The sequence below is a fragment of the Callorhinchus milii genome, unplaced genomic scaffold (assembly GCF_018977255.1).
Source record: "Callorhinchus milii isolate IMCB2004 unplaced genomic scaffold, IMCB_Cmil_1.0 Scaffold1, whole genome shotgun sequence".
NCBI lineage: Eukaryota > Metazoa > Chordata > Chondrichthyes > Chimaeriformes > Callorhinchidae > Callorhinchus > Callorhinchus milii.
This window is the reverse complement of record NW_024704742.1, coordinates 133779509-133805466: the sequence shown is the minus strand read 5'-3', so window position 1 is coordinate 133805466 and position 25958 is coordinate 133779509. Positions and strand designations below refer to the sequence as shown.

General features: G+C 42.9%; 1 protein-coding gene across 2 annotated transcripts in view; it reads right to left on the bottom strand.

Moving 5' to 3' along the window:
• LOC103184875 overlaps positions 1–24692 on the bottom strand; it is a 65227-nt gene extending 40535 nt beyond the window's left edge. Inside the window, exons 1-2 of one of the 2 annotated variants that reach the window (XR_488579.2) lie at positions 23968–24692; positions 18775–18844 (exon numbers count right to left, since the gene is read on the bottom strand). The gene's annotated coding sequence lies outside the window, so the exon portion shown is untranslated. Of the gene's footprint in view, positions 1–18774; positions 19160–23967 lie in introns of those variants that run through there. The other variant, XR_488578.2, reaches the window with a different exon arrangement.
• Positions 24693–25958: the final 1266 nt, after the last annotated feature.

Below are 25958 nucleotides of genomic sequence, written 5' to 3'. Positions count from 1 at the left end.
ATGTTCTTATAAAGAAAGCAATTTTATTGGGTATGTTTTAATTTTAATGGAGAGAAATTCCACCCGGGTCGAGATTTACTCTATTTATTTACTCTGGATTTACTCTATTTGCGTTACATTTTAGAAGGTGCTGAAATTTGGCAAATTCTTAACGACTGCTGTAATTTCCTAAAGAAACTGCAGAAAACAGACTTCAAAGTTACAGCAGAAATCAACAAGGTTCCTAAATTCTAGATGCTATGAAATATTAGATAAATAAGGTCAATCTTGCCTCAGGTGGAATCTCTCCCTACACATTTCTAATGAAATTGTATTCATTATTTAAACTGCAGTAAATGTGCTGAATCGAGCAATTAGACTAGTTGCCGAATAGAGCATTTAGTCAGTTGCCTGGCTGAATTATCTGCTCTTTGGCATTCAGAGTAAAGCAACCTGCCCAGACAGTAGACAAACCTTCCTTCTGTTAGAGACACCCAGAAGAAAGGAATGTATAATCTTAAAAGTAGATCACGGATTGTTGCAAGTGAGATCAGATAACATTTCTTCACGCAGAAGGCTGTGAAAAATGCAGGATTGACAGACCCAGAATGCTGTAGAGGCAGAATCAATTAGATGTTTAAGAGAGAGAGGGAGAGATAGATAGATAGATAGATAGATAGATAGATAGATAGATAGATAGATAGATAGATAGATAGATAGATAGATAGATAGATAGATAGATAGATAGATAGATAGATAGATAGATAGATAGATAGATAGATAGATAGATAGATAGATAGATAGATAGATAGATATTTCAGATTTAATGTTATTAAGGGGTATGTGGAAAAATCAGGCAAATGGGATTAAAGAAACTGCCTGATCTAATAAACTGGGAGAACATGTTCAATAGACTGAAACGTCTCCTATTCCTATCTATATAATTGCCTTAGAGAGAGAGAATTAAGTAGTTCAGTTCCTGATTAGAAGTGCAGCCTCCCATTTGTCCCTCATGCCCACCATTTCACTATTGGTAGTCCTCCTTTCAGCCACTGCAGCCCAAAACTCTGGAGCACTCTTCTTCTATCCCCTTCGCTCTGCCCCCTCCTTCCCCATTTTTAGGTTGCACCTGAAGATCTTCTTCTTTGACTGTTCTTATAGTCGCCTAACCCCTCCCTCCAGCTCGGGGTCATGTTCCGCCACTGTCAAGCGTTCGGGCCGCTATCCTGTGTGGGGGGCACTATATAAATGCAAGTTGTTGTTGTTATTGTTGTAGTGTACAGAAAGGGGAAGAAGTGAAAGCCTACACCAACAGTCAAGTGAGTTAAAATGACCTCCTTGTTTGCTGACATTTCTAGGATTCTATTTATGGGAATCTAATATTTATTTATTATTCAACCCATTCTGTACGTACGGACATTAATACAAACAGAGTCCAATGTAATAATTAATTTCCTGTCTTGCTTTTCATAAACTTTAATTTTCCTGCTTTCCTTTTAATAAAATAAAAAATTCACATAGCGAAAAATCAGTGGGAAATTGCACCTTTAAGAGCAAACCTGCCTCAAGGCAGAGCGAAAACGTGTAGGGAATTTATCACACTTGCAAATTTAGAATTAAGTCCAAATCCTCAATACAGTGGCTCTGAGAAGAGATAGAGAAAAAAAACACACCAGATTTGGAGCATTAATCTGCCAATTAACATCTTGTAATAACATTTGTTGAATGATTCATTTCACATTCTCTGTGAAAATCTCGACAATTGCACAGCACCAGTCTGAGAGGTCATTATGATCGTCTCAGTTACTTACTCTTGTGTTGATCATGTGGAGGCAAAGACTTGCTGTAAATCTCCAGCTGTCAGTCAAAACAGCCTCCGTGCTGGCTGTATCTTACCCATTAGTTAAGGGTGGAAAACAAAATCTTTAGGAAATAGTAAATGAAACTCGTCCCTACTTCTTGGCTTTGATCTCTTTATGTTGTCCTAATCTGCAGGTTGGGACACATCAGTTCTCGAGATATCTCTGGACAACTTCAACAGGCTTTACCCTGTATAGTGGCCCCCAAGTAATTTTAATGAATAAATTGAGGCGGCTGTGCAGCTGGATTGCATTAAAGCCCTTTGGACTAAAGCCACCGCAAACACAATGGGATTCTGATTAGACTCGAAACCCAGGTCCCGTCTGCCTGCTCGGTTGGCTGTTACAGATGACAATAATAATAATAAAATAATAATAATAATCCTTACATTTGATATGGTACCTTTTCAGTTATTGAGACGTTTCAAACGCTTCACAGAATACATTGTGAAGAGGATTGACTGTGCATTTTGTGGCAAAACTCGGCAGCCAATTGTGCACAGCAGTGTCCCACAACCAGTTGTGGATTGAGTGACCACATTTTTTTGGAGGGATTATTACCCCCGGAAAGGGACCCATCAATCAACTAACAACCAGGTTCCTATTACTGCTAGGTAAACAGGTGAGTGGAGTAAGGGCTTGCTTAAGATTTCGCTCCGCCCGGAAATCGAACCCGGGTCCTCTCACTTGCGAGCGAGCGTGCGTTAGCTGTAGTCACTGTAGGACTCTAAGTGAAGTTCCCCAGCAGTGCTTGATATCTTTCACGTCCGCCCAAACCTCGGATTAACGTTTCACCTGATGGAAGTCGCCTCTGCTCCTCCTCTGTGCTCACAAGAGTGTCAGCTTGGATTGTAAGTTTGCATTTCGCCCACAAATATATACAGTCAATTCACTTTGCAGTCTATTCTGTGAAGCGTTTTGAGACGTCTAGAAGATGTGAAAAGAACTATATCAAATGCAAGAATTATTATTATTATTATTCTCTGATGTGGGTCTTGAACCCTCAACCTTCAGACTCAGAGGCAAAATTGGTATCAACAGAACCATTATGTTTGCTATGTTTATATATATTTGAAACATATGATCAATCTCACATGAGGGGAGCTGGTTGTGATTAGAAACAAAAGACTGTTTATAAACAGCAAACTGTTTTCATTCCTTATTAGTCATTTTCTCATGAAAAATGGTCAGCAGCTGGAGAGAGAGAGAGTTGTGTGGCATCTGTATTTACAAAGGAACCATCTTGCAAAAAACAATAGGTGAAAGGTCACCTAATCAACGGTATAATCAATTCGAACAGAATAGAGATCAATTCGAAAGAGAAAAAAGAAATTGGAACTTGGAGTCGCGAACCATACTCCAGTTTCTAAAGGGAGATCAAGACTATGATTTAAACAACACTAAACGTACAATAATACCTGGATACTTTTGGGTGATATCGGGGAACCGTATAATAATACTTGGATACCTTTTGAGGACTTAAATTGGATTCAAATGGGACATTAAATTGCACATTGCTCCTCTATCTCTCCGACAGCATTTGGTTTTGTCAACTTAAATCGCTGTGAACTACATATACGTGGATACGTAAGCATAATTGGATGTATTCTTTTAATTACTTGTAACTATTATTAATCAGAATTAATAAACCTTGATCAATTGTACAACATTTGCGTCAGTCGTTATTTCACCGCAGGGTCGTGAAAATAAATTAGATCCCTATTCTGAGTGACTGGTCTGCCCCTCTAACTCCTGCCGATGAGCCAGTCTGGCTGTGCTGTCACCAGCAGTACCCTGGAGTCCTGCGGACCCGCCTGGCTCAGGAATCAGACCAAGACCGCTATTGAGGGTTGACTCAAATCCGACATTTCATTGCGAAGCACATCAACTTGGAACCAGCTGAATTCCAAGGAGAACCATTACCATCACTCCCCCACCCTCCCCAGAGGACAGTAGATAATGCCCCAAACTGTACACGTAACTCCAAATGTGTTCTATCGAAGGGTTTCTACAGCTGGAACATTTACTTCTTTTGTATTCTACATGAGCGAGTGCTTCATCAACACCAATGGGGAGTTAATCTTTGACACAAAACGAATGAAACCAGTAAGACTCCGGGAACGTTAGCATAGCACCAGATGTCCCCAAAGCATGCTCATTAGTTGTTCTAGATCAGTAAACTCATCCATAAAATACTCAGGGCTAGGATAAAAGAATTTTTTTGATCCTCATTGCCGTCAGCTCTGCAATCCTCGTTTATATTATCTTTCCACCCTTCTAGGATTCATTATAATTATTCTCTGCAATCTGCTGTATGACTTTAAACTCAGCATTGGTCACTGGAAAAGAGAGCTAAGGGTGCTGAGAGACTTGAAGAAACATTTTCACACAGAAAAAGATTAGAAGACGGAAATTTGTTGCCGCAAGTGACAGTTAAGGTTGAAGCCTTGAATCTTGTAGCGTATTGGTTAGAGCACTTGCCTTGCAAGAAAGAGGACCCAGGTTTGATTCCTGACAGGGAAGTTTAGGAACTTAGGCAAGTTTCCGTACTCCACACACCTCTGTTTATTTAGCAACAAGTAGGAACCCGGTTGTTAGTTGATTAGTGGGGTGCTTTCAGTGAGTAATAATCCCTTCAAAAAAATAATATTAATTTGGTTTGACTGTTTGTGGGACACTGCTGTGCGCAATTGGCTGCCATGTTTTCCCCACAAAATATACAGTGAATTCACTTTACAGTATATTCTGTGACACGTTTTGAGACATCTCAACCACGTGATAAGGTGCTACATCTAATGGAGGATTATTACTATTACACAAGAACCTACAAAATACAAAGTCACTACACTTTACAGCATCCCTGTGAAGCACTTTAGAGTCTTCCTGAGATGAAAGGTGCTATACATTAAAAGGATTATTATTATTATGTTATTACAGTTTAAAGCACTATGTAGAGGTAGTTTCTAAGTGTTTTTCAGTCCTAGGTCAGCCATGGAACCATCTTGCAAAAGCAATGGAGATTATTTTACTTAGTTTGTTTGAACTTCTTAAAATAGTTACTTTTGCAGTAGATTGATATTTTGTCAAGCCATTTCTGAATAGTCTTATTTCATTGTCCTAGTTTCACTGATGATTATAAGAACCATGCTTATTATCATAAATTATTTTTAGTACGTAGTCCTTGATAATACCAGAAAAACATCCCAAATTCCTCTATTGCCTTCTGCCTCATGTTTGCATCAAGATTCCACTTAAATACGTCAAGTTTGCTTCAACCACAGCTTCCAACAGTGAAGATGGAGAAATTGGGGAGGCTGACAAGCAAGGAGTTTGCATATACAAGTCTCAATGTAATGAATGCGTGTATGAGGGTTAGGGCGGCCTACGATATGAGACAGTGGTGGAGCCGGTGATGTTGCAGAGTTGGGGGAAGGCAGAGCGGGTCATGATGCAGTGGTGGGGTAGAAAGGATATTTGAGGGTTAAACAGGACATCAAGGTTCCGGATTAGTTTAGTAAAGTGGAGTATGCATCCGGAGATGGTGATGCTGTCAGCGCCTGGTATGGAGGCGCTGATGGGAGCCAATCAGGAGAGCCTTGGTCTTGTTGACTGAAGAAAGTTAGCTCTCATCGAGGACTTGATGTCTGACAGATTTTCTGTCAGGACAGCAGTTGTCCTGCAGTCACGGGTGGAGGCAGAGAGATACTGTTGGATGTCATCCGCATACATGTGGAAGATGACCCCATGACGGCGGATGATGTCACCAAGAGCACCAAGAGCACTGAGGAGCGCCACACGAGACGGTCCGGGGGCTAGAGGAGAAACAGTTTCTGGAGATGAAGTGGAGGTGGTGTGAGAGGTACAATCTGAACCATTCAAGGACAGAGCCTTGAAGGTTGAGGTGAGAGGAGAAGTGATGGATGAGGATAGAGTGGTCAATGGTGACAAAGAAGAAGCAGCCAAGAAGTCAAGGAGGACGAGGAGGCAGAGGGAGCTCAGATGGTCAGAATGTCTTTTGTCACTTTGACCAGGCCTGGTTCTGTGCTGTGGGTGGCACAGAAACCCGTTGGAGGTGTTCGTGAAGGGAGTGGCGGGAGAGGAAGGAGCAAAGCTGGGAAACAACGACTCGTTCCAAGACCTTGGAGAGGAAAGGAAGGTTGGAGATGGGACGGTAGTTTGAGAGCAGGAATGGGTCTAGGGAGGCTTCTTAAGGATAGGAATGATGACAGCTGCTTTTAAAGGGGTGGGAATAGTACCAGTGGACAGGGAGCAGAGTCAGAGGGGAGGGGAAGGAAGGTGACCAAAGGTGCTGTCGAAAAAAAAGGTCTTCAGCAGAGAACTGAAAATAGGAAGGGATACAAAGGTGAGGATCTTGAAGTCGATCCTCTCTGGGATAGGTGGCCATTGCAGTCTGGCAAGGAATGGAGTAATCGGGGAACGTAATTTGGTGCTGGTGAGAATGCGGGCGGCAGAGTTTTGGATAATTTGGATTTTATGGATAGTGGTGGATGGGAGACCGGTGAGGAGGGCATTAGAGTAGACCAGCCGAGAGGTGACAAAGGCATGTACTAGGGTTTCAGTGGCTTTGGAGAGAGGTATTTACGGAGACGGGTGATGTGTCAGAGATGGAAGAAAGCTGTGCTGGTGAGGGACCGGATATGGGGGAGGAAGGACAAGGATTGGGGGTTGAACCTGATGCCAAGATTGCATACAGGTTCGGAGAGTTTTAGGTGGAGGTGGGTAGGTGGAGGAGGTGAGAGCCATGGGATTTGAGACGTCGAGACAAAGAGTATGGAAATTTGCGCTCATCCAGCCCGAGATCTGACAGGCAGGCTGACTGACATCAGGGGACTGGGGGTCGTAAAGAGGGGTGGAAAAATAGAGTTGGGTGTCATCTGTGTACATGTGGAAATGTACCCATGTCTGATGACATCCCCAAGAGGGAGCATGTAGATCAGAAAGAGGAGGGGGCCAAGGATGGATCCTTGGGGTACCCTGCAGGTAACCAGGTGAGAGCAGGAGGAGAAGCCGTTTGTGCAGATGTACTGCTGGCGGTTTGTGAGGTAGGACTCGAACCGGGGCGAGTGCGGTCCTACTGAGGTGGATGACAGAGGAAAGGCGGTGGAGGAGGATGGCATGGTCGACTGTGTCGAACGCGGTGGAGAGGTCCAGGAGGACAAGGAGGCAGAGACAGCCCTGGTCACAGATAGAGAGGATGTCGTCTGTGACTTTCACAAGCGCAGTCTTTGTACTGTGGGCAGGGTGGAAACCGGACTGGAGGGGTTCGAAGAGGGAGTGGGAAGAGAGGTGTGCGTGAAGTTGATTGGCATCAACGAGTTCTAAGACTTCAGCAAGGAAGGGCAGGATACAAATGGGGCAGTAGTGGCTGGGGTTTGAGGGATCTAGGGAAGGTTTTTTGAGGAGGGGGTGATGACAACAGTTTTGAGGGGGGGCAGGAACTGATCCGGAGGAAAGGGACTGGTTGATGACGTTGGCCAACAGTGGATAGAGGAGGGGGAGCTGGGTGACCAACAAGTTGGTGGGGAGGGGGTCGAGGCAGCAAGTGGTGGGTTTCATGGAGGTGATCGTGGGTGAGAGAGAGGAGGGAGAGATAGGGAGGAAGGAATATAGGATGGGGTTGGTGGTAGGAGCAGATGATGGGGAGGGTGAGGGGGACAGAGTGGGCATGGTGGTGGGTGACAAGAGGCAGGTGGATGAGGCTGCCTGGCGGATTTTGTGAATTTTAGATGAGAAGAAGTCCATGACCTCCTCGCACTTGGCATTGGATATGAAGATTGAGGAGGCCTGAGGGGGGGCACGGAGGAGGTAGTGGGTGGTGGAAAAAAGGACTTTCAGGTTGTATTTAACCTCCAAGATGATGTTGGAGTAGAAGGCTGTTTTTGCGCATGTCAAAGAACGGCGGTAGCTGTGGAGATGCTCGAGCCACAGTTGGCGGTGGACTGTCAGACCACGAAACTCACAAACCGCCAGCAGTACATCTGCACAAACGGTTTCTCCTCCCACTCTCACCTGCGGGGTGGACTGTCAATACCCTTTGATTCGACATGAAGACACAATGATGTGCAATAACAAATGCAAGGAATATTATTTAATTAAAAGGAGTTGATTTTGAATCGTGTGGTCACTGCAAACAGGCTTTTTATGAAACAAATAAAATCTTTCTTTGGGATTTTTGAAATCCTTCTGAAATTTCAATGCCAGCTCTCATGCCTTTTGGCTCAGCTACGAGCCTTGTTGTTGGAGCCATCCTTTGCTGGGTAGATAATCCCTGCATTTGACTAAAGGATGGTACCTCCGACAATGCAGCTCACCCCTACCACTGCACTGGGGTGTCAACATGGAATATAGGGGTTCCATGTCCCGACGTGGGGCTTGAACCCACAACCTTCTGACCCTGAAGCAACAGTGCTACTAACTGAGCCTGGCTGACGCTTAAATAATAATAATAATAGCGCTTCACAGAATATACTGTAAAGTGAATTTACTGTATATTAGGTGAGTGCAACATGGCAGTTAATTGTAATAAAATTACAATATGAAAGGCTATTGGAAAATATATAATAGTATGTAATAATTCTTGCAGTTGATACAGTGCCTTTCACTTCGGGAGGATATCTCAAAGAGCAGGGAATGGGATTAGTAGGGAGTAGCTAGGACTAGCACGGACACAGTTGCACAAGTGGTCTCTTCCGATGCGGTAAACATTCCCTGATTCTAGTCGTACATGGCAAGCTGAGCTTCCTTCGCAGAAGATAATGGTTTTACTGGTGAAGTCACATGTCTCTCTTTGATGTTCTATGATTCCCTTAAGCTGTGGATTGCAATCAATGTTGTCACTCGTTTGATGTCCTGCGCATTTAACCTTGAGCCACATGCTCTTTCTCGTCCTAAGCTCTAAGTGCTTTGGTAAATTAGATAAATTAAGGACGAGTGCGGATTATTTTACTGCGGAACTGTTATGTGGTGACTTTTATCAGACGTTCCGAGAGGGGGGGAGAAAGTAGCGGCAACAATGTGGCCCTTCATTCTTCAGAAGATGTGTTCAATGGAGTGAACGTGGACAGAGATGATGGGGAAGAAGTACAGACCTCTTCAGAACAGGGGAATCACATGCATGCGGCTTAACATGATATAGGCAGGGAAGGTGATATTAAACATGAAAACACCCTCCCCCCAAAATAAACATGCAAGTTTCCTTACTCCACACAGAGCCTAATAATAATCCCTCCAAAACCAAAAACGATAATAAATTGGTCATTTTCAATCTACGTCTGTTTGTGGGACATTGCTGTGCGCAATTGGCTGCTGTGTTCGCCCACAAATATACAGTCAATTCACTTTACAGTGTGTTCTGTGAAGCGCTTTGGGACGTCCTCCCGACGTGAAAAGCGCTATATCAAATGCAAGGATTATTATTATTATTATTATTATTATATCTAAAGTGGTCTGTTTTCATAGCAAATAAAAGTTGACCCTCCCCTACCAACACTGGTAGAAGAAGCTAGAAAAGGTAAACACGCACTCCAGTTTAGTAATAAGAGGTGTTGGTTAAAAAACAATGTCCCATCTGCCAGTTCAGTTCAGGTGAACATTAAAGATCCCATGGCACTATTCGAAAAGTGAAGCAAGTTTCTCCCGGTGTCCTGGCCAATAATCCCCCAGATAAAATTGGTCATTCACTTCACGGCTGTTTGTGCATTGCTGTGCACAAATTGGCTACTGTGTTCGACTACAAAATACAAAGTTATTACACTGTGAACAAAGTAAACAAAATTATTGCAGAAACTGTATATGTCACTGTACAGTAGGATACAGTTTGTATCTCCACTTCAAGGAGAGGTTATTTTAAGTTATCTTAAGTTGCCATCTTACTACAAACTCACTGACCAACAAACATAACCTGTGACTTTCTACTCTATCATAATCCTTCAGAATCTTGACAATCCCAATCAGTAAACCCTTAAGCTTCTCAGATCTATTGCAGTGGGGGAATCTGAAACACTCTCCCCCAAAAGACTGTGGGTGCTGGATCCTTTCACATTTTCAAGACTGAGGTGGATAGCTATTTGTTAGATTTGTTAGTATCAAGGGAAACGGGGGGAAAGGCGGGTAATTGGAGTTGAGGCATTGATCAGCCATGATCTTATAGAATGGTGGAACAGGCTTGAGGCGCTAAATGGCCTACTCCTGTTTCTATGTTTCTAAGCCTGCATTCATAACTGAAACCTTTCATCCATGGTAACTTGTTTCTTTTTAGCATCTTAGTGAAGAGGAAGAATAATAATCCTTAGTTTTGATGTAGCAGCGAGAACAGGTATTTATATAGTGCCCTTCATTCAGGATAGCTTCTTATCACATCATCCGAAATATGCTCTTACAGAGAGCAGAGAGCCAGCACTCACATGCTGTGCTGTAAACTGTTGTAGTTATCACGGACTGGGAGTAGTTTTCAGTTTAACAAGAGACTCAGCTGAGCGCAAGTTCTTTTGGTTTTAATATGCATGGACTCGCTGAAACCTTTTTTTTAATAATAATAATTCTTGCATTTGATATAGTGCTTTTCACGTCTTCTAGACGTCTCAAAGCGCTTCACAGAATATACTGTAAAGTGAAATGATTGTATGTTTGTGGGCGAAATGCGGCAGCCAATTGTACACAGCGGTGTCCCACAAACAGTGCGGATTGAAAATGATCAAATTATTGTTGTTTGGTTTATTGGAGGGATTATTATCAGGCGTGTGGAGTAAGGAAACTTGTCCAAGGTTTCACCCTGTCTGGAATTGAACCCAGGTATCTCGCTTGCATGGTGAGTGCTCTAACCACTGAGCTCCAGGACTCCACGTATGGACTTTTTGCATGATCCCTGATTGTCCAGCGCCATGGGACATCCTCCCGATGTGAAAGGCACTACACATCTATAATTGCATCATACGACAATATGTATTCAGATCAACAGTGGTCTGTTTAAGCTTGTGATCACTCAAAACAGGTCCTGTTTTGCATTTGTGAGGGGAGGTGGCAGAGTTTCTCAGTTTTAGTTTCTCAGGCTGGGCAGTGGGTGTGCTGTCTATCGCAAAGCCATTCTGCTTCAATATCATTTATTTCCTGCACGTTTTGATTCAATTCCCAGTTAACAAGATCCTCACACTCGTGTTCACTCCCCGGCACCTCCCTACCTCTCCGACCTCCTCACTCTCCAATCCACCACCCAGGGCCTCCGCTCGACCGGCACCGGCCTCCTGCTTATCCCTCACACCCTCCGCCCCACCATCAGAGGTTGCGCCTTCAGCCACTGTGCCCAGAAACTCTGGAACACTCTCCCTTAATCCCTCCGCCTTGCCCCCTCTCTCCCTTTTTTCAAGTCCAGCCTGAAAACTATCCTCTTCAATCGTGCTTACGGCCACCTCCCCATCCCCCACCAGCTCGGAGTCAGTCTCTGCCATTGTTAAGCACTCTGAGATGCTACCCTGCATGGAGGGCACTATATAAGTGCAAATTGTTGTTGCTAAATGGGAATCAGCAGCCGTTTTTGGCAAGATATTCCATATTTTTACAGCCCCTCTATTTCTTTTGAAAGACGGATGGATAGACTGACAGACAGATGGACAGACAGAGACATTATGCACAGGAGACTGGCTTGGTTTACGAACCAGCGGTTTATTTCAATGCGAGCGGGGGAGTGGAAGTGACCTCAGCTCCCTCTACCATCCCAGGAGGTACTGTTGTCTGAGGGGCTCAGATAGTTTTATCTGTATGGGTTTAGGTATCTCACCTGTATAGGCTCAGGTGCTCTCACCTCCATGGCTGAGGCATGTTCTCCTCAACAGCCCAGACCTGTCCATATGGCTAGGCTACCATCTTCCTTTCGGCTCACTGGCCCTGCTTCTGTATCTGGTCCCAGAGCAAGAGTTGGGACACTGTCTCTGCCATCTCCCCTCACAAATGCATCACAGGACCTGTTTTGAGTGATCACAAGCTTAAACAGATCCCGCACTGATAACCCTTCATATCGCAGGGTGTCAACAACAACAACATATTGCATTTGCACAGCGCCTTTCACATGGGAGGACATCCCAAGGTGCTGGGCAGTCAGGGATTTGGACCTGAGCTAGTGGTTGGGATCAGGAGGGCTGGTGGGTATGGAGGATGTGGGTAGAAGATGAGTCTTGAAGGAAGTAGGGGGTGAGGCGAAGGGACTGTGGGATGGAGTTTTAAAAGGTAGGGGTAGATAAGCTGAAGGCCTGACCACCAATGGTGGAGCGGACCGGGCGGGAGACATGGAGCAGGCGGGAGCTTGATGAGCAGAGGGAGCTGATGGATTTATATGGCAGGTCAATGCCAATTAATTAATTTTAATTTTAATTAATTAATTTTAAAAAATTAATTTTGTGTGGAGGGGAGGAGAGAGAAGAGGAGTGGTGTTAAATCAGAAAGCTCCAGCCATTACTAATTGGTAGATTGAATTCCCACTTTGTAATTTAATCGGGTAATTTAATCTCATGTTCATTCATTTCAGGGCGAAATTTTAGGCAAGTTTTCTTACTCAACACACACCTCTGTTTACCTAGCAGTAAATAGTAACCTGGTTGTTAGTCCATTGGAAGATTGCTTTTTCGGGTGTAATAATCCCTTCACAAAAAGAAATTGGTCACTTCAATCCACGACCGTTTGTGGGATGCTGCTGTGCGCAATTGGCTGCCGCGTTTCTGCCACCAAATATACAGTCAATTCACACTTTACAGAATAGTCTGTGAAGCACTTTGAGAAGCCTCGATGACGTGATAAGGCACTATATCGTGGAGTCCTGTAGCTCAGCGGCTAGAGCACTCGCCTTGCAAATGAAACACCTGGGTTCAATTCCAGGCACAGGGCGAAACCTTGGGCAAGTTTCCTTTCTCCGCACACCTAATAATAATCCCTCCAAAACAAAACAATAATAAATTGGTCATTTTAAATCCAGGATTGTTCGTGGGACACTGCTGTGCGCAATTGGCTGCCACGTTTCGCCCACAAATATACAGTCAATTCACTTTACAGCCTATTCTGTGAAGCGCTTTGAGACGTCTCGAAGACATGAAAAGCACTATATCAAATGCAAGGATTATTATTATTATTATAATTTCATTTTCATGCAGGAAGACCTTTTTGATTATGGAAAGTAATACCACATATCCAGTGAAGGAGACTGAACCGCATATGGCAATCTCAGATGACAACAGGACTCACTAACTCATTTCCGCATTCCCCACGGAATAATTTCTGCACATATAAATGGTACGGCAGCTATTACAATTGAAGTAAAGTTAATGTAATTTACTAGCATAGCCCTGAAGCTCGCAATGCAGAGGCAGCCGACTGGGAAACCATGTTACAAGGCTATAATACAACTGAAGGATTTTAATAATGCCAAGAACTGATGGAAGCATGAATGATTCATTGGCTCTATCAAAATCGTTGCAGCCCTTAATATTTTACAACCCTTCCTTGTATGTGAACATCAACAATTGTTATGATTATAATTTCAAAGTGATGAGCTCTCTCTGGACATTTTGCTTCACTTGTGTTTTCAGTTGGATGGAAGTCGAGATATAAAAGACAATGACTACATCTTGTGAGAGGAGAATCGATCACTCCAAGGCTGTTTGTGGGACTTTGCTTTACATAAATTAGCTGCCACATTTACCCTCAATAAACCTGTCAATCCACTTTGCAGTATATCCTACGAAGCACGCTCGCTTCACAAATGAGAGGACGCGGGTTTGATTCCTGGGCAGGGCAAAACATTAGGCAAGTTTTCTTACTCCAGTTTACCTAGCAGTAAGTAGGGATCCAGTAGTTAGTTGATTAGTGGATCGCTTTCCGCAATACCAATACACTACAATTCTATGAGTTAATTTGCTGTGAGGGAATTAGATCTTCAGATCTCAAAGNAAAAACAGACCATTTCTCTTTGAGCCTTCTTCATATCTAAGTATTGCTACTAAGTGCTCTGAGACGGTAACCTGCGTGGAGGGTGCTATATAAGTGCAAGTTGTTGTTGTAGTACTGTGCATTGTCCCAGTTGCTTGTCTTCAAAATTCTATCATTGCGTCCTATATTGAAAAGCCGGGGATATGAAATAAATAGGCAACATTTTAAACATGCTTCTGAAGTATCTTGTTTTATATTTGTTTTATCGCCCACAAATATACAGTCAATTCACTTTACAGTATAATCTGTGAAGCGCTTTGAAATGGTCTCGAAGACGTGAAAAGCGCTATGTCAAATGCAAGGATTATTATTATTATCATTAATGTTTCAGCAAATTGGCTGCCATGTTCAAAACAGTCACTATGCTACACAGAAAAAAAATCTACAAAGTGCTTTGAAATTTTCGAGATGACGAGGCATTGACTGATGTATATTAACTTATATTGTTAAGAAAGCTATCTGTTGTTTTTAACAGCTCGCTTTAGATTTTTTTAACTGCTGCAATCTCTACACACAGTTTCTACGATCTTGCTCATCTGTTAGCTGGTAACGTTCTGCCCGACAACCCCTCAGATAAAAATGCATCTGCACGATTGCTGGCATTCATTTCATGGTTGTTTGTGGTACATTGCTGTGCGCAAATTGGCCGCCATAATCACCTACAAATACAGTCACCAATTTGACAGAAAAAATCTGTGAAGCCTTTTGAAATGTTTGAAGCAATGAGGTTGTTGAGATAATGTTGTCTATTACGTTAGTTTCTTGCAGGTATTCAGCAATTTACCTTCTGGGTATTGATCCCATTCGGTTTTCGTTTGTTGAGGTCAGACTTATCATAGCTCAGTAGTTAGCACCTCTGCTAATAAGGCAACACAGCAGCAACTGCTCGTCAGATAAGCCAGCATTTTCTGAAAGCTATCTCATGCAACTTATTAGGATCCAACTTGCATTAACAGGAATGTTTGATTCCTTTCTTTACCTGTTTCAGTTTCGACTTACTCCCTCAAATTTTTTTTGAACAGCCGGGTGTTTGAAATAGATGCTTAATAGTTAGGGATTTGGTTTCCAGCATTAACAGAATGGATGAATCTCTGGCTCTGCTCCTCCAAATCCTGCCAACAAGCCAGGCTGCCTCTGCTGTAATCATCCGTGCCCTGGAGAAATTTCTATCTTCCTATGAATGCACACTCTCGATCTTGAGGGTCACATCCTGCTTGCCGAATCCAGAGAGTATCAGACGCAGGCTGGCAAGAGTTAAGGCTTGGGGATTCGCAGAGTGAGTGTTAACTCTGGAACACTCTTCCTCTATTCCTCTGCCTTGTCCCTTCCATCCCCATCTTCAGGTCGCCCCTGAAGACCTTCCTCTTCGACCATACCTAGGCTCATCTCCCCCTTCCCCTTGCCATTGAAAGCACTGTAGTACTGTAGAACCAACTAGCCTAGAGGTTAGGGGCTTTATGGCTGAAGACACAGCCACCATTGGTGACGGGGAGAGACCAGGGGATGCACAGCAGGCCTATGTTAGCCAAGCCAAGTACAGGGTGTCCACAAAGTCCTATTAACTCCATGTTTGTTTTTCTACCGTGAGCTGATCAGCAACTGAAACACGTGGAAGAATGATGATAATTGTATTTAGAAGCACTTAATTGTATTCAGTATAAGTGTTTAACTGGATTCAGATGTCCAGAGGATCAGTGTGTGTGTGTGTGTGAGCACCATCAAGAGGTAAGGGGCGAGATAAAAGGACTTTGTGGGCATCCTGTACATTATTTGCAGACTGAACACACTGCAGCCACAGGGGGTCACTGGGAGAAATTGTCTTACAGTCGTGCAAACCATGTCAACAACAGGATAGAGAAAATATTTCAAACTTGGCTGTGTGTTAACCCCTGTTGTTTGCCTTGCGAGCGAATTGCTCAAAGTGAAATATCTTCTGCTATTTTTAGGTTGATCTAAATCCAAAGTAAATCTTGCTGAGGTATTAGCTGCTAAATTGTATGCTTACATTGAAAATTGTTTCACCAAGTTCTGCCTTGTTGTTAAATTAATTGATCTTGGGTGTTATGAATTTCACCCCGGGCAGGCACAGAAATATTTCTTATTTATTTTTATATTACAATTTGTACCCTTTGCGTGCAATATGTATTTGAATACTTCTCTTGAATAAATCGTGTGGCGAGACTTTTTAAATTACCCATGGATGTTAAAGAGCACTCGCTTTGCAAGCGAGAGACCTGAGTTCAATTCCAGGCAGGGCGAAACCTTGGGCAAGTTTCCTTACTCCACACAGAGCCTAATAATAATCCCTCCAAAAACCAAAAACAATAATAAATTGGTCATTTTCAATCCACGACTGTTTGTGGGACATTGCTGTGCGCAATTGGCTGCCGCGTTCGCCCACAAATGTACAGTCAATTCACTTTACAGTGTGTTCTGTGAAGCGCTTTGGGACATCCTCCCGACGTGAAAAGCGCTATATCAAATGCAAGGATTATTATTATTATTATTATTAAAGGTGTCAGCTTGGTTTGGTTGTCAGCACACTGGCTTCTGAGTCAGAATGCTGCGGGTCCAAGCCCCAGGTCGGGACTTTGAACTCTAGGCTGACTCTCCTGTGCAGTGCAGGGGGTGTGTATTTGTGTGTCTGGGCAGTGGGGTTTTCTGTATTGTCGGAGGTGCTCTCATTTGGCCAAGATATTAAACTGTGGAGTCCTGTAGCACATTGGGTAGAACACTTGCCTCGCAAGCAAGAGGACCCAGGTTCGGTTCCCAGTCAGTGCAAAACCTTAGGCAAATTTCCTTGCTCCACACGCTTCTGTATACTTAGCAGTGGATAGGATCTCTGTTGTTGGTCGATTGGCAGATTGCTTTTCCGGGGAGTATTAATCCTTTCAAATATAAATAAAATAATAATAATTTGGCACCTCAATCCATGGCTGTTTGTGGGATGCTGCTGTACGCAATTGGCTGCCATGTTTCGCCTGAAAAATATACAGTCAATTCACTTTACAGAATATTCTGTGAAGCGCTTTAAGACATCTCGAAGACGTGATAAGGCGCCATATCAAATGTAAGGATTATTATATATTATATAACTGAGGACACGTCTGCCTGTTCAGGTGGACACCAAAGATCCTTCGGCACGATTTGAAAAGAGAGGAAGTTTCTTCCAGTATCCTGGCCGACAATCTCCCAGATAAAATTCTGGAAAATCGGGCCATATTGGCTGAAAGCATGGCCAATTCCAATTTCAACAGTCTTCACAACACACCTGAAGACTTTCCTCTTCTACAGTCATCTTCCCTTCCACAACAGTGGCTTGGTGCCAAGCCAGGAAGGAAACGAAGACGTCAGACTGCATGAAGGGCAATAAATATATGCAAATTAATAGTGTATTATTGTACACATATATACCTAGGTGGAATTTCTCCCCACTGAAAGCCAGATTCACTCTTAAAGAAATCCTCATTCTTTGAGTCCTGTAGTAATTAGTATAGTGCGATTCCCGGGCAGGGTGAAACTTTCAAAGTTCCTTACTCTGCACGCCTCTGTTTATATAATAGTAAGTAGAAATCTGGTTGTTGGTAGATTGGCAGATCACTTTTCAGGGGTAATAATCCCCCCAAAAAAAGTTTGGTCACTCAATCCATGAATGGGACACTGCTGTGCGCAATTGGCTGCTGCGTTTTACCCACAAATTACAGTAATTCCACTTTACAACAACAACGTGCATTTATATAGCTCCCTTCATGCCATGTAGCGTCCCAGAGAGCTTAACACTGGTGGAGTCTGACTCCGAGCCGGGGGGAATCAGTCTTTACAATACATTCTGTGAAGCAGTCAGATCTGTGTAGCTTCATCCTAAGGATTCTTCCTCAGCAATCCAGATAACTAAATCACAATGAGCCAATGATGAAAAGCCCAGTGAAGATAGTGAACCAACACAGTGTGCAAAATAACTCCAGGCTCCAAACATTTCCAACAGCTAAAATCTTTTTGAAGAACACACTTTCATCAGAGAGAGCGAGAGATTGAGAGAGAAATATATATTTAATGTACATCAAAGTGTGTTACCTCAGGGCATCTAATCATCACTATCAACCCTTCTGATCTGCAATTAGCTATGCTGGGTCTCTATAGAAATAATATATTCCACTATCAAAAATGCATCAACTTCCAATATTCCAGCCAAAGAGAATTTGACATCAGCTGATGTGTTTGAATTTGTTAGACTGCTTCATGTATTGAATATTAAGAATTATGAATGAAGACAGAATCAACAACGACGACTTGCATTTATACAGCGGCCTTCAGGGAGGGTAGCGCCTCAGAGCGCTTAACAGTGGTAGAACTTGATAGGAGAGAGGGGAGGTGACTGTAGATACGCTCGAAGAGGAAGGTTTCAGGTGTAATCTGAAGACAGGCAAGGAGGGGACAAGGCAGAGAGTTCCAGAGTCTCAGGGCATAGTGGCTGAAAGCACAGCTGCTGTTGGGGGAATGGGAGGCACGAGCAACAAGCAGGAGGCCGGAGCCAGTTGAGCGGAGGCGACGGGTTGTGGAATGGTGTGTAAGAGGGTCGGAGAGGTAGGGAGGTGCCTGGGCGTGAAGCAATTCAAAGACGAATATGAGAAAAGAAACTCCCTTTCTTTTTCGAATAGCACCACAGGATCTTTAACATCCACCTCAATAGGCAGACATTAACTTTATCACAGTATTTTACTGGAAAGATATAGTGGCCCCACCAACCTTCCTGACAACCTGTTCAGTTTTGTTAATCACTTCTGAAACACTTCCTGGTTGTCTGACCTAAAATTGCCCTTTACAACTTTAAACCTATGTCTGAAAGGCACCATATATACTGTCATTTTGTTGTTGTTGTTCTACAGTCTTATATTACTAATCCTTGCATTTGATATAATGCCTGTGCACACACAGGTACCCCTACCTGGCTCGTGGTAGTGCTGGTGTTCATCCTCCTGTTGCTGACTGTGGTCATTTTGAAGTTAATCTTCTTCCTGACGAAAGGAGATAACACGAATGACAACACGACAAATCGTTCCACCGCCAGTGAGAATTATCCTACTGTCAGATTTTTCCAAAGCTTCCAAATGCATTAACATCATGCAGAGATTGAGATGACAGCACAAGACCCACCTCAGAGATTTCCTACTGTTCTGGCCTGAGCTTAATAATGTTCTGACGTGTGTCAGAATCCTCAGAGAGGATTCTTCTACATTAGTGTAGACAGATGCAACTATAGAAAACCAGGACACCATTACTGAGAGAGGAAACATCTCTCTCTCTCTTCCCATGATCAAACCACAATGTTGTGCGCAATCGGCTGCCGCGTTTCACGTGTAAAATACACAGTCAATTCAGTTTACAGTATATTCTGTGAAGCGCTTTGAGACGTCTCAACGATAAGCAATAAGACGCTATATCAAATGCAAGGATTATTATTATTATGTAGCACCTTATCACATTGTTGAGACGTCTCAAACAACTTCACAGAATATACTGTAAATAATAATCCTCGCATTTGGTTTATGAAGTCATAGTAGTTTTTCAACAATAACTTGCATTTATATCGCACCCTTCACGCGGGATAGAGTCCAGGAACGCTTCACAGTGGCGGAGTCTGAGAACGCTTCACAGAATACATTGTAAAGTGGATTGACTGTGTTTGTGGGTGAAACATGGCAGCCAATTGCACAAAGTGGTGTCCCACAAACCATCGTGGATTGAGTGACCACATGTGTTTGGTGGGAGGGAGGTGGATCATGGAAAGCAACATAGGAACCGGAAAAGGTCATTCAGCCCTTCGAGCCTGTTCCACCATTTAATTAGATCATAGCTGATCTGCACCTCAACTAATCCTTTCAATTCCAATTAATTGCTTTCTCCCCATATCCCTTAATAGCCTGACCAACCAAAAATCTATCAACCTCACTCTTGAAGGTGTGGATGGATCCAGCACCCACGGCCTTTTGGGGGAGAGAATTCCAGATTTCTACAACCCTTTGAGTGAACAAATACTTCCTGATTTCATTCTTAAATATCCCCCTTGTTTGGATTTCCCCACCAGAGATACATTCAGGGCCAATGTATCTTTCCTGAGGTATGGAGCCCAAAACTGAACACAGTCTCCAAATGGGGTCTGACTAACACTCTATACAGCTGAAGCATCATTTCTTCCTCTTTGTATTCCAGGCCCCTTGAGATAAACGCCAACATGCCATTCGCCTTTTTGATTACGTTTTGCACCTGGGAACTAGTTTTTAGTGATTTGTTTTTAGTCTTTGCTCCTCCATAGCTCTTAATTTCTCCCCATCACGGAAACAAGAAAAAAGAGCAACCAGGTTTCTACTTACTGCTTGGTAAACAGAGGCATGTAAAGTAAGGTACTGAAGTACTAAAGTGGTTTTGACTGCGTGTTTTGTGGGTGAAATGCGGCAGCCAGTTTCCACCCAGCAGTGTCCCACAAATAGCCATGAAGTAAATATTGGTATAAATTATGAGCGAGACGAGTCCTGTAGCTCAGTGGTTAGAGCACTCGCTTTGCAAGTGAGAGACCTGAGTTCAATTCCCGGTAGGGCGAAACCTTGGGCAAGTTTCCTTACTCCACACAGAGCCTAATAATAATCCCTCCAAAACCCAAAACAATAAGAAATTGGTCATTTTCAATCAACGACTGTTTGTGGGACATTGCTGTGTGCAATTGGCTGCCGCGTTTGCCCACAAATATACAGTCAATTCACTTTACAGTGTGTTCTATGAAGCGCTTTGGGACGTCCTCCCGACGTGAAAAGCGCTATATCAAATGCAAGGATTATTATTATTATTACTATTATATTTAGAGCAGTGTGTACAGTTCTGGTCACCACCGTACAAAAAAGGATATGGGAGAAATCGAGAGGATACAGAGAGGGGAAACAAAAATAATTGAGAGAATGAAAGGACTGGTCTACGAGGAGAGGCTAAGTAAACTGAGCTTGTTCACACTGGAAAAGAGAGGATTGAGAGGACACAATTTCTGTCTTTAAGATTCTAAAGAAGCAAGACAATATAGATCATGACAGGCTATTTCAACTTGTCCAGAATAGTAAAACCAGAGGACACGGGCTGTGATTGAAAGGGGTGAATTCGGAACACACCTACCAAAACACTATTTCACTGAGCGAATAGTAAACCTGTGGAACAGGCTCCCTAGAGAAATGGTTGAAGCAGGAAATGTTGATTCCTTCAAACACAGATTCGATAGTTTTCTCATCTAGCATTTCTTATGTTCTTATGTTCTTATGTGAGTGACCAATTTGATTTGCGGTAAAGTGGAGCGACTATACATTTTATAGGCGAATGTGGCAGCCAGTATGGACATAATAATGACCAACAAACAGCCATGCCACATTTGTGCTTGTTTACTAGGACACCAGGAGAAACACCCTTCTCTTTTCTGATTTTTAACGTCTGCCTGAATAAGCAGACTGTCTGACTGCAGAAATGCAGGCATTTGATTCCACTCTTTCACCCGCATGTCATTGTCTGTAACACCAAGCCAGACCCTAGACCCAGTGTCTGCAGTAGGAGGATTTTGATTAATCTTTATAATCCCAGATATGTCAGATTTGTGACAGGCACCTGATCAATTCCCTTCTGGAAATCCAGATGCATGACATCCACCGCGATCTCTCTGTAGACACACGCTCTTATTTCCTCGTAAAAAAAAATCCAATAAACTAACCTCCTAAATGATTGCCTCTTAAAACGTGCTCCCTGACTCCAATTAACTCATACCCTGTCATTAATTTTATCCCTTATCTCTTTCGAAGACCCTCGGCCTCAATCCCTCCCTCCCTTCTTTCCCACTTCTAATAGCCTATCTCTTTGACTGCGCCCACACATACCACTTTATCTCAGGCCGTCTCCATAAAGCTTTTGGAGACATTTTCCCTATGCATTCTCCCTCAAAACACACAGTCACTCCAGTCTACAGTATATCCTGTGAAACATCTTGAGACGTCCTGCTGACAAAATGCAAGTTTACTATTATTACTATTATTATTAATTGTTGCTATTGTTATCAATGACGTTCAAACATTCACACACATATCCAATGAGAAGCTAACTAACCTATTATTTTTCTGCTTATCTCATGGAGTACACCCAGAATGTGAGTGTGTGAAGGGGCCGGAGTTAATGGCTGCCCTATCTAACTTGCCCAGCTTCCCTCAGTATTCAGTATTCAACAACTACACGTTACAATGCAATGCCATTTAAATTTAGACAGTGCCTTAACACGTCGGGAGGACAGCTCGGCAGGGTGAAACCTTATGCAAGTTTCCTTACCCCACACACCTGATAATAATCCCTCAAGAAAAAAATAATAATTTGGTTACTCAATCCACGGCTGTTTGTGGGACAATGCTGTGCGCAATTGGCTGCCACTTTTCGCCCACAAATATAGAGTCAATTCACTTTACAGTATATTCTGTGAAGCGCTTTGAGACGTCTAGAAGATGGGAAAATCACTATATCAAATGCAACGTTTATTATTATTATCATTATTATTATCTCAAAGTGCTTCACAATGCTTGTTCGTAGCCAAGAGGGTGGGGAGGGGAAAGATGTACATTTTGAGACGTGCCTTGAAAGAGATGAGGGAGGGTGAGAGTTGGAGGGACTATGGAATGGAGTTCATGAGAGTGGTGGCAGAAGATCTGAAAGCCTGCCCGCCAATGGTGGGTAGACAAAGCAGGGGACATGAAGCTGGTTTGCTTGCTGAGCAAAGGGAGCAGCCAGGTGGGTAGGGTTTGAAGGAGATTGCAGAAATAGGGTTGAGCAAGATTGTTGAGGGATTTAAAGGTGAGAATGAGCATCTTGAACTCATATGTACTGTCATATGTTACGCTTACAAAGAGATTTTCAGTAAATGCATACATTACAATCTACATAAAGAATAAATGATTATTATATTACAGCATACATTCTGAATGGTGCAATTTTGAGCTCACACAGTCTAGGCTGACATATCAGTCCAGGCTGGGGGTGTTCTGCAATGGTCCCGTCCTTCAGATGAGAAGATGAACTGAGATCCCGTCTGCCTGTTTAGGTGGATGTTAAAGGTCCCCTGCACACTATTCAAAATGCAAAGGGAGTTTCTCCCAGTGTCTTAGCCAACAACGTCCCAGATAAAATCAATCATTCACATCATTGCTGTTTGTGTGACATTGTGTGTGAATTGACTGCCGAGTTCTCCTACAAAATACACAGTCGCTTTTCAGTAAATCATGAAGCGCTTTGAGACAGCTTGCCAAAATGAAAGGCAGTCTCAAAGGCAAAGATTATTATTATAAATGCAATGCATCTTATTATTACTATTATTGTAGTAACTGGGGCTCAGTGACTTTCCCACTGAGAACAATTTTATTTTTAAACTCCACTTTCCTTTCAATAATTGTCCAATTCAATCTCTGCCCATCTCGCACCTGCACTAATCCGAAGTCCCACTGCTCAGTGAAGGCAGGTGGGAAAAATCATTATTAAATGGATGTGGTGTTAGCAAAAAAATATATTCCAGTCATCTCCTTGCTCCCTGTTAGCTCCACAGCTGGATTTTTGTTATTAAAGTCATACCTTGCCAACAACAAAAACTTACATTTATATATCATGCTTCATGCAGGATACATTAGAGTGCTTCACAATGGAGGAGTTGAATGCTGAGCAAAGGAGAAGGGGGAGACAGACAGCCAAAGCTACTCAACAGAATTTTAACCAAATAGTTCATTCCTTAAATAATGATAATAATAATCCTTGCATTTTGTAAACTCTAGCGGCGATGGCTGAATTGGTACACCCACAGATCTGAACTCCATTTTGCTGATATAAATAAGTTTAATCAAAATAACTGGTTGCAACTGACATCACGAATATTGAAAGACTCATAAGAGTTAGTGATTGGTTATACCTTAAGGGCTAAATGAACATTAGACTTTAAACTAAATAGATCACATACAGTCGACCGCATACTAATCCCGAATACAGTTTGATAAACCATAAGTTTGAATCACATAATATCAAAGGTTTTAAGCGAAAGAGGGTGCATTATGCATGGATGCTTGGAAGTGCGAAACTATACTACCGGTAACTAGCAGTCAATCAGCCGGGTCGGGTAGAAGCAGCGTGCTGGGAAAGGAGGCTGGGTCAGCGGTCAAATCTGACTGGTCTCTGGAGTCTGTGACAAGGCTTCCTTTTTTTCTCTCTCTCTCTCTCGGCTATCTTGTCTCCCTCTGGTGTGTCTGTGGTATTCTGCCTTAATCGATCTTTCCCCTGAAGTCTGCAGTCCAGAGTTCTCCGGTGATCAGCATGATCGACTGGAAGAGCTGCCTGTTGGTGGTCTCTTGAGTTTTAACTCGGTGTCTGTGTTGTTCTTCCTCCTTCAGCCCTCCTGCTCGTCCTGCGAGGAGTCATTCTCAATCTTGAGTTTCTGTGGTTTCGGTCGAAGAGGTCAGCCCTTCGCAATGGTGACCACAGAGCCTCCTCCCCTGTTCTCTCCCCGATCCAAGACAACTTCAGTCACTATCACCTTACAGTCACCATCACCTTCCTTCAGATCACCTCATCTTAACCTGCGCATGGTGTTCATTGTATCGATACCCCTCAGTGATGATTTCTCACGCATTCCTTTGCCCCTCGTGACTCTTCTCCTGGCTCCTAATCTCCTCGTCCCAGGCTCCCTGTCCCGGCCTTGAAACTGTTTTCTGACATGTTTCTTTGTTCTGGAAAATGTAACTTTGTCTAACTTTTTTGATAGCTCTAAACCAGTTTGTACCAGCCTACTGACCGCTAGGTTCAATTTACTGCTGACTTCAGGGGTTTCAAAGGTTATTCAATTGCCTATTTTCCTTAGTAAACAACAGCGAGTACATCACCCATACCCATATGAATCAACCCTTATAGTCATGATTATACATAACAATAGTCCACAATCATCATTATTTACAATTTGATCATGTCATTGAGATGTCTCAAAGCACTTCACAGACTATACTGCAAAATATACAGGAGTAAGGAAACTTGTCTAAGGTTTCACCCTGCCCAGGGAATCGAACCCGGGTCCTCTCGCTTGCGAGGCGAGTGCAATACCAATACATCCCCGTTCTCTTACTTTAAATAAACATCTAAAGTCTTTACATTCGCCTCCAGTCTTTTTTACACCCTCCATTTACTTAATTCGGGTATTACACGCTCCATAATTATCTTTAAACTGAATAAACCACAGGAACCCAATCGCTGCTTAACTGGTCACTGATTCGTGCTCCACCACCATCACGCCATCTCCGACCTCCTGTTGCTCAACCAGTTTTCAATCTTACTAGTTCATTTCTCTTTAATTTAATGATCTATCCATCTCTTTGAAAGCCTCTTAAGTGGAAATGTATCAAATGCCTTCTGAAATCAGGGTAAATTAAACCCACTGAATGGTCTATATTGAAGGTTTTTCATATGTTCAACTCCCTAATGACTTCTCAAAGATCTCCCAGACATTGCACTCTTCAAAGATCTTCTATATCTTAGACTTCCCATCAATCTCCCAAATGTTAGACTCTGCAAAGATCTTCTCCATGATAAACTCTTCAATGAACACCTTGGTCAGCCGCATTGAAACATTCTCACGACGCAAAATGTTTGCTTACTTAATTTCCGAGAGTATTAAGCACAGGTTAGCAAGAACCAATGCTTGGGGGACCCAAGAATGTGCGTTGGGGTAACTCCTGAGGTTTAACCAGTTAAAACTGCACACCTTGCCATTCGTGGTAAGCCTGCAGTTTATCAATGAGTGGGTTAAAGCGTCAACCATTTGGGAGATTAAACCCATAGCAAATTCCAACTCGCAAACTGGTCTTAAAAGTGCTCAAAAGATCAAGCTCCTGCAAGCTTGTTCCACATGGAAGTTTTCATTAAAGAATGAAATCAGACCAAAACCTGCACCAAAACCTGTTGTAAATTAGGATGACTCATGTCTGTGAGTTTCAAACCCTTTTTATTAATTTGGTGGTTGATGCGCAGCTCTTGTTTAATGTTAAATAATAAATAAAATAATCCTTGCATTTGATACAGCACGTTCCATGT